A 13,567-nucleotide genomic window follows, 5' to 3' on the forward strand; every position below is an offset into this window, starting at 1 on the left:
AGAATAACCTCTCAAGTCTCTACGACTTAGCCTTGACTTCCTCAGAGTCACGAATGGATGTCTAGCTCAAGCCTTTATGCTTGGCACATCCGTATCCTACGAATCTAAGGACAGCTCTCCGAGCTTCACTTAGTCACACGGATATCAATGGGGTTCTTTCCCAATCGGTCCAGTAGTATACCGACCATGACACCTTCACAAAGGTTATGCAGGACTGACTCAACAACGTCATCCACTCATACATTCAAAGTAGCGCTGTACCTAAGCTAATGCTTTGTTTCGATAATTGCACCTCCCCCTGGGCTTAGGGGACTCATATCTGGGCGACAACGCGACGATCTGGGGGTTGATTATTTTATGTATTTTAGATACCCCAGAGGCCTGTTGACCCCATCCCCCTAGTAGGACGGTACAGCATACCGGAAGAGATCCTTACTAGGTATCCGAATGCATTCTGCTACTGCAGTAGTTGGGTTCAATCCTTAGATATTTAAGGATAACCACGACCTCCATACCTCTGAGTGACGAAGGCCATCAATGAACTCTATCAGGTTCGGGTAAAATATATGTCACTCAAGGCTGCGCCATCACCGTCTTCCTCGGTGAGAAATTCTGAAAGGGGCCTGCCGGTCTTACAATTACTTGACGAACATTGCATGCCTATAGGGCAGCCTTTGAGAAGTATGTACCCGACCCCAATCAACCACACGGTTTTCACCGTGGAACAAAGGTTTTATTCATATGCATGCTTAACTCTGCTCTCGGCACTTCGGCCTTGACGAGCACTTCACCTCTTTCGGTGGAAACAACACACTCCGGCTCAGCGACCCTTACGAGTCTGGTTGTCTGATAATTCTTAATGAGCATGCACATGACTCGATCTCTACGGATCGGCTACTCGGCGTATCTTTACGCAACGAGCTCAGGACCTTGTCAAGGCACTACCACTACTTTGGCGCAACGGCTCTTACAAGTATGATGCCCTTACAGGTGTCAGGGAGACGAGTCATTCTGACATCGTTCCAACAAAGGACATCATTGTGCCACTTAACTGGTTCTGACAGCTCTTCTGCCAACCATTCTGTCAACACCTTCTCTGCTCTACCCTCAGTGGTGCGACGAACCTTTCTACATCGTAGAAGGCGTTCCATAACTGGGTAGCACTTCTGCTACGTTCTTTCTGAGCCATTCTTAGCTCCTTCAAGAATTTCAGCAGCACTTCCTCTCTTTTACGGAGAAAGCGTGCGTTTCTTTTATCCATTTCAGCGGCATCTCCCCTCTTTGGTGGGAAATCGCTACGCTTAACTTGGGAAATGGATGCGCACCGTTGTGCGTACTTTGCATCCATCAAGGTTGCAGGAACCTTGGGCCATAGCCAGGCCATACGTAATTGATTTAGTCTTTACGTAAAGAGCATTTTGCCAAAAGGCGAAGCCTTTCCAATAGGGGCTTCATTCGTCAAGCAGAATCTTGTACGAGGAGCGGTAAGGGAATCGCATGGGCGATTTTGGAGTTGATCTCCATTTGAACGCTCACTTACGCGCCATGTATGTAATATAAGCAGAAGCCTGTGCTTTATACAGCGGCGGCGTAAAGGAAATGCATATACTATTGTTCAGGGTGTGTAACTGAACGAAATATTCTACATATATAACAAAGCAGAAGCCTTGGCATCGTTCGACGCGACGGCGTAAGTAAATACATTGCAGAAAGCAGAAGCCTTGGCATCGTTCGACGCGACGGCGTAAGTAAATGCATAATCGGAAGTGCAGTAATCGGAAGTACAGAAAGCAGGGAGCCTTGGCATCATACGACGCGACGGCAAAGGTAAATTACATGGCCTGTGCGATATAAGACGCGTCGGCAGTATCAGCAGATATACACCTAGATCTGTATCCAACGATAGTTACGAGGCGAGCGAGTGAACACCGAAGTGTCCTAGAGGGCTCAACCAAGAACTAGGGTGAGATACTATTTTGAAGAACGCATATACTGCGTATTCGAACATATATATCTGACGATAGTTACGAGGCGAGCGCGTGAACACCGAAGTGTCCTAGAGGGCTCAACCAAGAACTAAAGCAAGATACTACTTCAGAAAGTATATGCTATATACAAACAATCAAATACTTGAGAGAGATGGTTTAATGAAGCGAACTTACTTCAATTTGAGGAAGAAACGACTCCGATTGCTTCAAACGCTTCGAACGAGGCTCGACTTCGAAAAAGGATCAACTTCGAACTTCGGACGAAAAAGGACTTGGACTTTGACTTTGAACCAAACCAGGTTCAAGTCAAGTCAACTGGGTTCAGACTTAGGTCAAGTAGGTTCAGACCTAGGTCAGGTGGGTTAGGACCAGGTCAGGCAGGCTCAGACCAGGTCAAGCAGGCTCAGGCTAAGTCAAACAGGCTCAGACCAGGTCAGGTGGGCTCAGGTGGGCTAGGCTAGGTAGGGGAGGTTTGGAAAAGGAGGAGAGAGAGAGGGGTTGGCGATTTTCTAAAGGAGGGGGGGTCCTCTATTTATAGGTTCTGAAACTTGGGCCCCAAGTTTCAGAATCCCCTCTTTACCCTTGGGCTTTTCTGAGAATCCCTTCCATGGAAGGTGCTGGAAGGAGCTGGAAGGCTCTGGAAGGTGCTGGAAGGTGCTGGAATATTCTAGAATCTTCTAGAATATTTTCTGAGAAATATTTCTGTGGGTCCCACCCATATTTCAGTGGGTCCCGCAAGAATTTCGGGTTTTCGGCGATTTTTTTCCGAAAAATTCTGAGTACGCCATTATCTTCGTATTGATGCCATTAAGAAAGTTGGCTCGCAGGAATCCTTTGATTTTGTTCAGATAGGAAGTTATGGCTTCCACAGTGTTTGAGCATATATTCGCGATTCGACGAATATCCTAAGTGTAACTGGCTCGCAGGAATTGATTCGTTTCGCATTCTGAGAAAAATGCCATTTTTACCGGTAAATGCCTCATGAATTTTATTCAGATATTTTCTGAAAAATTGCGGGTCTTACATTTACGGCCCTAGTCGGAATATGGACGAGACCCAGATCCGTCATCTTTCTACTAGTCACATTGAGCCTACACTCTTAGGCTATCTTAAAATGCACATCATATTTCTGAAGTTTTCAAAATCATGTGCATCAAATCAACTAAGTTCTGAACATATTCATGGCCACAGTCAGAATATGTAAAGGATTTATTTGGACTTAATGCACATTTTCCAACCAATTCCTCAGAAAATCTTCTCAAAGTGCATTCATTCACTCATGTCATTTGCATCATGAAATCATTGATTTTCTCAAGATTTTTTCAAGAAAACTTCATTCTCAAGAAATCGATTTCTCAAGAAATTCTAAGAATTTTTCAAAATCGGTTTTCCAAAGACAAGTTTCTCCACAGTTTTCCCTGGAAAATGATATTTTCTTAAGAGATTCAAAAGAGTTTTCCAATCTTTCTCCAAGATCCAAAATCGATTTCCAAGTATTTCAAAAGGTAAAATTCCCAGGATTTCAATTCCCCAAGTTTTGAATTTCCTTCTCCAATGAGTTTTCCTATAAATCTTCCATCATTTTCCTAAGAAAACTCTCAAAGTCCAAGTTTTCCTAAGAAATATTTTCCTTTTCAAAAGGTTCATCTTTTCTCAAGAATCACTTCCATTTTCCCAGGATTTTCAACCATTCATGATTTTCCCACAACTTCATGAACTTTCCCGTGACTTCAAAAACCCTTTTTTTCACATGAGTTTTCCTGAGAAATTGACTTTCATCTTTTTCCTAAGAGAATCTTTTCAACTCCAAATATTTTCCAAGCATACATCATGTTTTCCCAAGCTGCATTTTCCAAAATCTCATAGCACATGCCTGAATTCTCTGTGCATTTAGGATAGAACATAATTTCAATGATCTTACTAAGTCAAGCACAATTTTGGTCCTTGGTTCGATTACCCCTGTTAAAGGCGGCAGGAACGGTCGAACCTCGTACCGACAGGTCGAGCCCCATCCCATGGATTTTCCCGCAATTTTCAAAAACGGAGGCGAGTATTTCAAAACAATTTCCAAAATCCGGTCAAAGTTTGAAGCGCGAAAGCGTTTCCTCTTTCTCTCTTCCGCAAGGAAGGGAAGACGGGGAAAAATTTCGCGACGATAACAGGTTTGGCGACCGTGATGGGACCTGTCCTCGTCTGGTCAAAGTAGTGCTTGACTTAGTTCAATTATCGAAATTATGTTCACAAAATGTCAGCTCTTTACTTTTTATATCATGCGAACCTAGTAGCCTAGATTTTGACCTAGCTGACATTGATGGCATATAGACTAGGCATGTTTTGGTAGGACCAGATTGAGGAGATATTTTCATGCTCACATAGACTTAGGTCTAAACACAACTCTCCTCAAGTTAGGATCTGAATGCAAACAATGTATGCTTCTTCAAAGTTTTCAAAAGCTATCTCTCTAGGATTTAGAGCCCTCTATTTCTTGCATGTGATCATTTTTTCAAAACTCCCTTACCTATCTTTACCCGGTCTTCACGTTGCTGGGCTCTTTTCTAGAACCCTAGTTCAGGACAGAGCCTCACAACTGGGCCAACTATTTGGGTTAACACCCCCCTACCACGTACTGCGGGCCACAGTCCGAAGTATATCGGTAGGCGCTCAAGGATGTTGGAAAACCTTACCTTAGAACCAGAGTTGAAACTCTATGCCACGTACCTCAGATTTCAATTCGGGTATATCAGCATAACTGGATTGGACAAAGATGATCTGAACTTAGAGTTAGGATTAAGGTCCTACAGCTGTTTTCAAAATGATGCATCTAGAGTCAGCTTTTTAGGGAGTGCTGAATGTGCATAAATGTTTATGCAGGATGTGAGTTTGTATGCTACTTTTATTTCTCTCATATTTTTTTCAAAAATATCTTTCCAAATATCCATATTCTCATCTTTTCCTTTATTTTCTAAAACCCTGGATGGTTTTTCCCAATAATTCAATTTCTTTCAAAACTCCAGGTGATTTTTCATTCTCCCGTTCTACTGGATCTCGAATTTCCAGCTGCATTTTCATCCTGCCTGCAAATTTTTCAAAATCATATGTTTTCTCTCATTGGATTTTCGATCCTGTTGTTTACTTGCAAAATTCTTCACCACATTTTCCTCGTGCATACCTTGATTATTGTGGCGGAAACTGTTTACCCACTTGCCTTCTCCTTATTCTAAATCTGTTTGCGGATTGTTTTTCCAAAAGATATCTCTTTCCTTCAAAAATGGTGTTTTACTCGTGGTTGACGACCTCGCCTAGGTAACAAGGCACATTTTCTGTTGTTTATTTCTCTTACAAAGAATAACAACACAATTGTCGTGATTTCAGCGACGACTCCATCCATAGTAATGGGATAATCTTTCAATGGTCTACCATATTTTCTTCAATATTTCCTTCCAAAAATCAAAAAAAAAAAAATCCTCAAAATTTGATCCTATCTTTGCCCTGCAGAGAAAGAGAAAGAGAGAGAATACAAGAAAGACTTCACAGCATTTGATGGTTCAGACAAGGTCAGGAAAGAAGACCGCACCAATTCAGCGTATCATCTACTCATCAACATCAGAAGGAGAGATGAATTCGCCAAGGTCAGACAAAGACCAAGAGCAACCAGAAGATGACAGTATCGACCCTCAGATGTACGCAATGTTTCAGAAAATGATAAAGAGGATGATGAGTGAGCAGGCTGGCACCAGCTCAGACAAAAATCCATTCAGTCAGAAAATTAGGGATCGTGTGGCCAAGAGGTCAACCAAGTCATCTGAGGAGAATGTTCAAGATACTTCAGACGAAGATGATACCGATGAAGAATATGAGGTGCCTCCGGCATTTCAGAAATGTGGCCAAAGGAGGAGTCACAAATCAAAAAGTCAGGTCGCAGAAGAGCCCCTGCGAGCACAATTCAGGGAAATGGCCAGAGTGGTCAAGGATCTGCAAGCCCGCGACAAGGGCAAGAAAGTCTTCACCAGCGAGGACTTCTACGACGGTTTAGAAGGGGATGATGATCTGGAGAATCTTCCCCGAAAATTCATCAAGTTTGATGGTTCTGGCGACCCGAAAGCACATCTTGCCATGTTCTTCGTTGAATGCTCTAGGTTCAAGAGAGACAATAGAGCACTGTTCTTATGCTTTCCCCGCAGCCTGGAAGGAGTCGCGGCCAAATGGTACGCGGAACATATCAATCCTATAGAACTGAAAGAGTTCGACAAAGTTGTGAATTTGTTCGTTGAACGATTCTTGTTCAATACTGAAGCGCTCGCAACATTGAGCCATCTCTGCAACCTAAGGCAGAATGAAAATGAAAAGGCAAGGGACTTCATTCGCAGATGGAGAGAGACCTGCAACAAAATGAGGGATCCTATATCAGAAAGACATGCTTTATGTAACGCCCCGGATTTCCAAAACAAAGCTAAGTTAAAATTTTCATGAATTTCTTTTTTTTTTCTTTGCAGCGGAACTTAGAAAAACTTTTAGCAGCGGAATAAGACGATAATGAGTCGTCGGTTTTAGAAAACTCCGAGCACGTTGCAGGTATGTGGCCAAGCAACTCATTGACCACCAAAGTGTTCCATTTTATCGAAAGCATATGTTTATTACAACACTACTGCTTAGAAAAGCAGTGAAGGTTCAATAAAAAGGAAGCAGTACAACTCTGTCTAGAGAAACCCTGGAACTCGATGCCGCCTTGCTCCGCATATCGCCACGCAGGTTCAACACCTGAAATCCCCATTAAACGGGGTCAGAACCACTGATGGTCTGGTAAGTAGGCAAACACCTATCTATTCAACTCAAGTAAATGCATAGACCACTCAGGGTCGCAGTTCGTAATACGACGCTCAAGCCTCCATGACTTAGCGTATATCGGAAAAGCCTCATCAGAGCTATGAGTTGAACATCCACGCAAGTCTTCATGACTTTGCATAAGCCTCTTCAGGGCTGTGAGTTAGAATAACCTCTTAAGTCTTTACGACTTAGCCTTGACCTCCTCAGAGTTACGAATGGATGTCTAGCTCAAGCCTTTATGCTTGGCACATCCGTATCCTACGAATCTAAGGACAACTTCTTCGAGCTTCACTTAGTTGTACGGATATCAATGGGGTTCTTTCCCAATCGGTCCAGTAGTATACCGACCATGACACCTTCACAAAGGTTATGCAGGACTGACTCAACAACGTCATCCACTCATACATTCAAAGTAGCGCTGTACCTAAGCTAATGCTTTGTTTCGATAATTGCACCTCCCCCTGGGCTTAGGGGACTCATATCTGGGCGACAACGCGACGATTTGGGGGTTGATTATTCTATGTATTTTAGATACCCCAGAGGCCTGTTGACCCCATCCCCCTAGTATGACGGTACAGCATACCGGAAGAGATCCTTACTAGGTATCTAAATGCATTCTGCTACTGCAGTAGTTGGGTTCAATCCTTAGATATTTAAGGATAACCACGACCTCTATACCTCTGAGTGACGAAGGCCATCAATGAACTCTATCAGGTTCGGGTGAAATATATGTCACTCAAGGCTGCGCCATCACCGTCTTCCTCGGTGAGAAATTCTGAAAGGGGCCTGCCGGTCTTACAATTACTTGACGAACATTGCATGCCTATAGGGCAGCCTTTGAGAAGTATGTACCCGACCCCAATCAACCACACGGTTTTCACCGTGGAACAAAGGTTTTATTCATATGCATGCTTAACTCTGCTCTCGGCACTTCGGCCTTGACGAGCACTTCACCTCTTTCGGTGGAAACAACACACTCCGGCTCAGCGGCCCTTACGAGTCTGGTTGTCTGATAATTCTCAATGAGCATGCACATGACTCGATCTCTACGGATCGGCTACTCGGCGTATTTTTACGCAACGAGCTCAGGACCTCGTCAAGGTGCTACCACTACTTTGGCGCAACGGCCCTTACAAGTATGGTGCCCTTGCAGGTGCCAGGGAGACGAGTCATTCTGACATCGTTCCAACAAAGGGCATTATTGTGCCACTTAACTGGCTCTGGCAGCTCTTCCGCCAACCATTTTGTCAACACCTTCTCTGCTCTACCGGCAGTGGTGCGACGAACCTTTCTACATCGTAGAAGGCGTTCCATAACTGGGTAGCACTTCTGCTACGTTCTTTCTGAGCCATTCTTTAGCTCCTTCAGGAATTTCAGCAGCACTTTCTCTCTTTAACGGAGAAAGCGTGCGTTTTCTTTTATCCATTTCAGCGACATCTCCCCTCTTTGGTGGGAAATCGCTACGCTTAACTCGGGAAATGGATGCGCACCGTTGTGCGTACTTTGCATCCATCAAGGTTGCAGGAACCTTGGGCCATAGCCAGGCCATACGTAATTGATTTAGTCTTTACGTAAAGAGCATTTTGCCAAAAGGCGAAGCCTTTCCAATAGGGGCTTCATTCGTCAAGCAGAATCTTGTACGAGGAGCGGTAAGGGAATCGCATGGGCGATTTTGGAGTTGATCTCCATTTGAACGCTCACTTACGCACCATATATGTAATATAAGCAGAAGCATGTGCTTTATACAGCGGCGGCGTAAAGGAAATGCATATACTATTGTTCAGGGTGTGTAACTGAACGAAATATTCTACATATATAACAAAACAGAAGCCTTGGCATCGTTTGACGCGACGGCGTAAGTAAATACATTGCAGAAAGCAGGAGCCTTGGCATCGTTCGACGCGACGGCGTAAGTAAATGCATAATCGGAAGTACAGAAAGCAGGGAGCCTTGGCATCATACGACGCGACGGCAAAGGTAAATTACATAGCCTGTGCGATATAAGACGCGTCGGCAGAATCAACAGATATACACCTAGATCTGTATCCAACGATAGTTACGAGGCGAGCGAGTGAACACCGAAGTGTCCTAGAGGGCTCAAGCAAGAACTAGGGTGAGATACTATTTTGAAGAACGCATATACTACGTATTCAAACATATATATCCGACGATAGTTATGAGGCGAGCGCGTGAACACCGAAGCGTCCTAGAGGGCTCAACCAAGAACTAAAGCAAGATACTACTTCAGAAAGTATATGCTATATACAAACAATCAAATACTTGAGAGAGATGGTTTAATGAAGCGAACTTACTTCAATTTGAGGAAGAAATGACTCCGATTGCTTCAAACGCTTCGAACGAGGCTTGACTTCGAAAAAGGATCAACTTCGAACTTCAGACAAAAAAGGACTTGGACTTTGACTTTGAACCAAACCAGGTTCAAGTAAAGTCAACTGGGTTCAAACTTAGGTCAAGTAGGTTCAGACCTAGGTCAGATGGGTTAGGACCAGGTCAAGCAGGCTCAGACCAGGTCTAGCAGGCTCAGGCTAAGTCAGGCAGGCTCAGACCAGGTCAGGTGGGCTCAGGTGGGCTAGGCTAGGTAGGGGAGGTTTGGAAAAAGGAGGAGAGAGAGAGGGGTTGGCGATTTTCTAAAGGAGGGGGGGTCCTCTATTTATAGGTTCTGAAACTTGGGCCCCAAGTTTCAGATTCCCCTCTTTACCCTTGGGCTTTTCTGAGAATCCCTTCCATGGAAGGTGCTGGAACATGCTGGAAGGCTCTGGAAGGTGCTGGAATATTCTAGAATATTTTCTGAGAAATATTTCTGTGGGTCCCACCCATATTTCTGTGGGTCCCGCAAGAATTTCAGGTTTTCGGTGATTTTTTTCCGAAAAATTCTGAGTACGCCATTATCTTCGTATTGATGCCACTAAGAAAGTTGGCTCGCAGGAATCCTTTGATTTTGTTCAGATAGGAAGTTATGGTTTCCAGAGTGTTTGAGCATATATTCGCGATTCGACGAATATCCTAAGTGTAACTGGCTCACAGGAATTGATTCGTTTTCGCATTCTGAGAAAAATGCCATTTTTAGCGGTAAATGCCTCATGAATTTTATTCAGATATTTTCTGAAAAATTGCGGGTCTTACATCATTACCCCCTTAAAGGAATTTCGTCCGCGAAATTCAGCTAAGAGTACAAGGTGAAGAGTTCAGGATATTTATCCCGCATATCCGATTCGGGCTCCCAAGTGCAATCATCGACTCTGTGATGTTGCCATCTCACTTTGACAAGTGGAATGACCTTCGTCCTTAGCACTTGCTCCCGTCGGTCCATGATCTCTACTGGCCTTTCTTCCACCGTCATATCCTCCTGGATGTCAATATCTTCATGTTGGATGACGTGGGAAGGGTCGTGAACGTATTTTCTAAGCATTGACACGTGAAATACATTGTGTATCTGTGTATACTGCGGTGGCAATGCTACTCTGTAGGCGGTCTCTCCTATCCGGCTCAAAACCTCGAAGGGACCAACGAATCTGGGGCTGAGCTTCCCCTTCTTTCCGAAACGAAACACACTCTTGGTTGGGGAGACCTTGATAAAAACCTTATCTCCAACCGCAAAAGTGAGTTCCCTACGCCGCTGATCAGCGTAGCTCTTCTGTCGACTCTGAGCAGTCAGTAGCTTCTTCCTGATCATGTGGACCTGCTCAGTATAATGCTGCAACACTATGGGCGAGTCCAAGGTTCGCTCACCCACTTCACCCCAATGGATTGGTGATCGACAGGGTCGCCCGTACAAGGCTTCATACGGTGCCATTCCAATGCTAGCGTGGTGGCTATTATTATAAGCAAATTCAGCCAACGCTAGGTGGGAACCCCAATCACCTTTCCATTCTAGCATACAGGCTCTTAGCATATCTTCGAGAGTCTGTATGGTTCGTTCTGATTGCCCATCTGTTTGGAGATGGAATGCTGTACTGAACTTGAGTTTCGTCCCCAGGGCTCTTTGAAGCTGCTCCCAAAAGTGAGAGGTGAACTTCGGGTCACGATCGGATATGATTGAAATCGGCACTCCATGGAGTCTAACGATTTCCCGAATGTAGATCTCTGCCAACCGCTCAGTTGAGTATCGAGTGTTGATCGGCAGGAAGTGAGCAGACTTGGTGAGTCTGTCCACGATCACCCATATTGAATCGTGTTGTCTCTTGGACCGAGGCAATCCAACGATGAAATCCATCGTAATGCCCTCCCATTTCCATTCTGGAATCTCGATCCGTTGCATTTTTCCACCAGGTCGTTGATGCTCAATTTTTACTTGCTGGCAGATTAAACACCTTGAGACAAATGTAGCCACATCACGTTTCATACCCCTCCACCAGTACTTTCTCTGTAAGTCCCGAAACATTTTTGTACCTCTAGGGTGAATGGTGTACTTGTTGTTATGAGCCTCCTGAAGTACTTCCTGTCTTAGCTCAGGGTTATTTGTAACCCAAATTTCTTTCTTCCATCCATATTCCTCCATCCTCTTTTAAATGGAAGAAAGTGTCATCTTTTGCAGCACGAGCTTTTAATTCCAAGTACTGGGGGTCCTTGAACTGCTCGGCTACGATGCGATCGAGGATCTCGATATGGATTGTCAGGCATGACAATCGAATCTTTCTTGGGTCAGCCAGGAATGGCTTCCAACTGACAAAATCCTCCATCAGCTTCCATTGTCCGGTGAGGCTGGCTAGAGTGCCAACAGTCTTGCGACTAAGGGCATCTGCTACAACATTCGCTTTTTCAGGGTGATAGGAAAGCGTGAATTCATAGTCTTTGAGGAATTTCAGCCATCGCTGTTGCCGCATATTGAGTTCCTTTTGAGAAAAGAGGTATTTTAGGATTTTATGGTCCGACATGACCTCAAATTTCTCTCCATAAAGGTAGTGTCGCCATATTTTAAGTGCGAACACTACCGCGGCAAGCTCAAGATCGTGGGTTGGATAGTTTTTCTCATGAATTCTTAACTGACGGGATGCATAGGCGATTACTTTGCCATGCTGCATCAATACGCAACCCAGACCTGTTCCCGAGGCATCGGTATAAGCCACGAAGCCTCCCTGACCAGCAGGTAAGGTAAGGACAGGGGCAGTGGTAAGCCTCTGTTTGAGAACCTCAAAGCACTCCTTACACTGGTCAGTCCATTCGAACTTGACTCCCTTTTTCAACAATTTTGTCATTGGTACGGCGATTCGGGAGAAGTCTTGTATGAACTTCCGATAATATCCGGAAAGTCCAAGGAAGCTGCGGACCTCAGTGATATTTTCTGGCTGCTTCCAGTCTATCACAACTTCGACCTTCGCAGGATCTACTGCAATTCCATCTTTGGAGATCACATGGCCAAGGAACATTACTTTGTCTAGCCAGAATTCACATTTTGAAAACTTGGCATATAACTGATTATCTTGAAGGGTTTTCAAGACGATTCTCAAGTGCTCCTTGTGTTGTTCCTCATTCTCTGAATACACGAGAATGTCATCAATGAAGACGATGACAAAAGTGTCTAAGTATGGCTTGAACACTCGGTTCATCAGGTCCATAAAGACAGCAGGCACATTAGTAAGTCCGAAGGGCATTACTACAAACTCATAATGGCCATATCTCGTTCTGAAGGCAGTCTTAGGTATATCCTCCTCCTTAACTCTGAGCTGATGGTATCCAGACCTGAGGTCGATCTTGGAGAACACTCTCGCTGTTCTGAGCTGATCGAATAAGTCCTCAATCCGAGGCAATGGGTACTTATTTTTAACGGTTGCCTGGTTAAGCATCCGATAATCGATGCATAACCGAAGGGATCCATCCTTCTTCTTTACAAACAGCACTGGGGCTCCCCATGGTGACATACTTGGTCGGATGAACCCTTGTTCCATCAGTTCTTCCAACTGACATTTCAACTCACTGAGTTCAGCTGGTGCCATACGATAAGGGGCTTTGGATATCGGCGCTGTTCCAGGTAAGGATTGAATTCCAAATTCAACCTCACGAAGTGGCGGAAGTCCTGGCAATTCCTCAGGAAACAGATCGGGAAACTCCCGCACTACTTCCAAACTCTCAAGGGGTTGGTCGTTGGATTTTTCCACCGAGAGACTCAACAGGAAGGCCACACAACCCTTCCTAAGGTATTTTTGTACCTTAAGTGCTGATATGAGCCTTTTTTGTGGAACTGGTTTGGATAACCGGTAATCCATCTTAGGCAATCCGGGTCGAGATAGAATTACTCTGCCCTCGCGGCACAGAATCTTGGCATTATTCTGAGCCAACCAATTCATTCCCAGAATGACATCGTACTGTATCATATCGATCAGGATGGCGTCAGTAGGCAAGTGTTGCCCTGCTATCTCTATATCCAAATTTTTCACACACCGGATACATTTGGTGCGTGAACCCAACGGGTTATATACTTCGATCATTTTATCAATCGGTTGCACCGAGGCGTGGAGTTGTTCGGTGAAATCGTCAGAGATAAACGTATGAGTAGCACCACAATCAAACAAGACGTAAGCTGCATGTCCATTAACAGGTACGGTGCCTTCAATGAGGTCACCGGTTTCGACTTGTTCAGTCGTTACAGCGTATACACGACCTGCAACAGGCCTTTGTTCTACTCTAGGTGGGGGTCATTGGACTAGTGTTCGTTGTGGTACTTGTTGAGAGGGTCCGGCAGATCCGGCATTCCTCCTTTGCTCATCAGCAAGCTTCTTCCTGCACTGTCTTGCAAT

This window comes from Nuphar pumila, chromosome 4 (assembly GCF_984573655.1).
Source record: "Nuphar pumila chromosome 4, dmNupPumi1.hap1.1, whole genome shotgun sequence".
Lineage (NCBI taxonomy): Eukaryota > Viridiplantae > Streptophyta > Magnoliopsida > Nymphaeales > Nymphaeaceae > Nuphar > Nuphar pumila.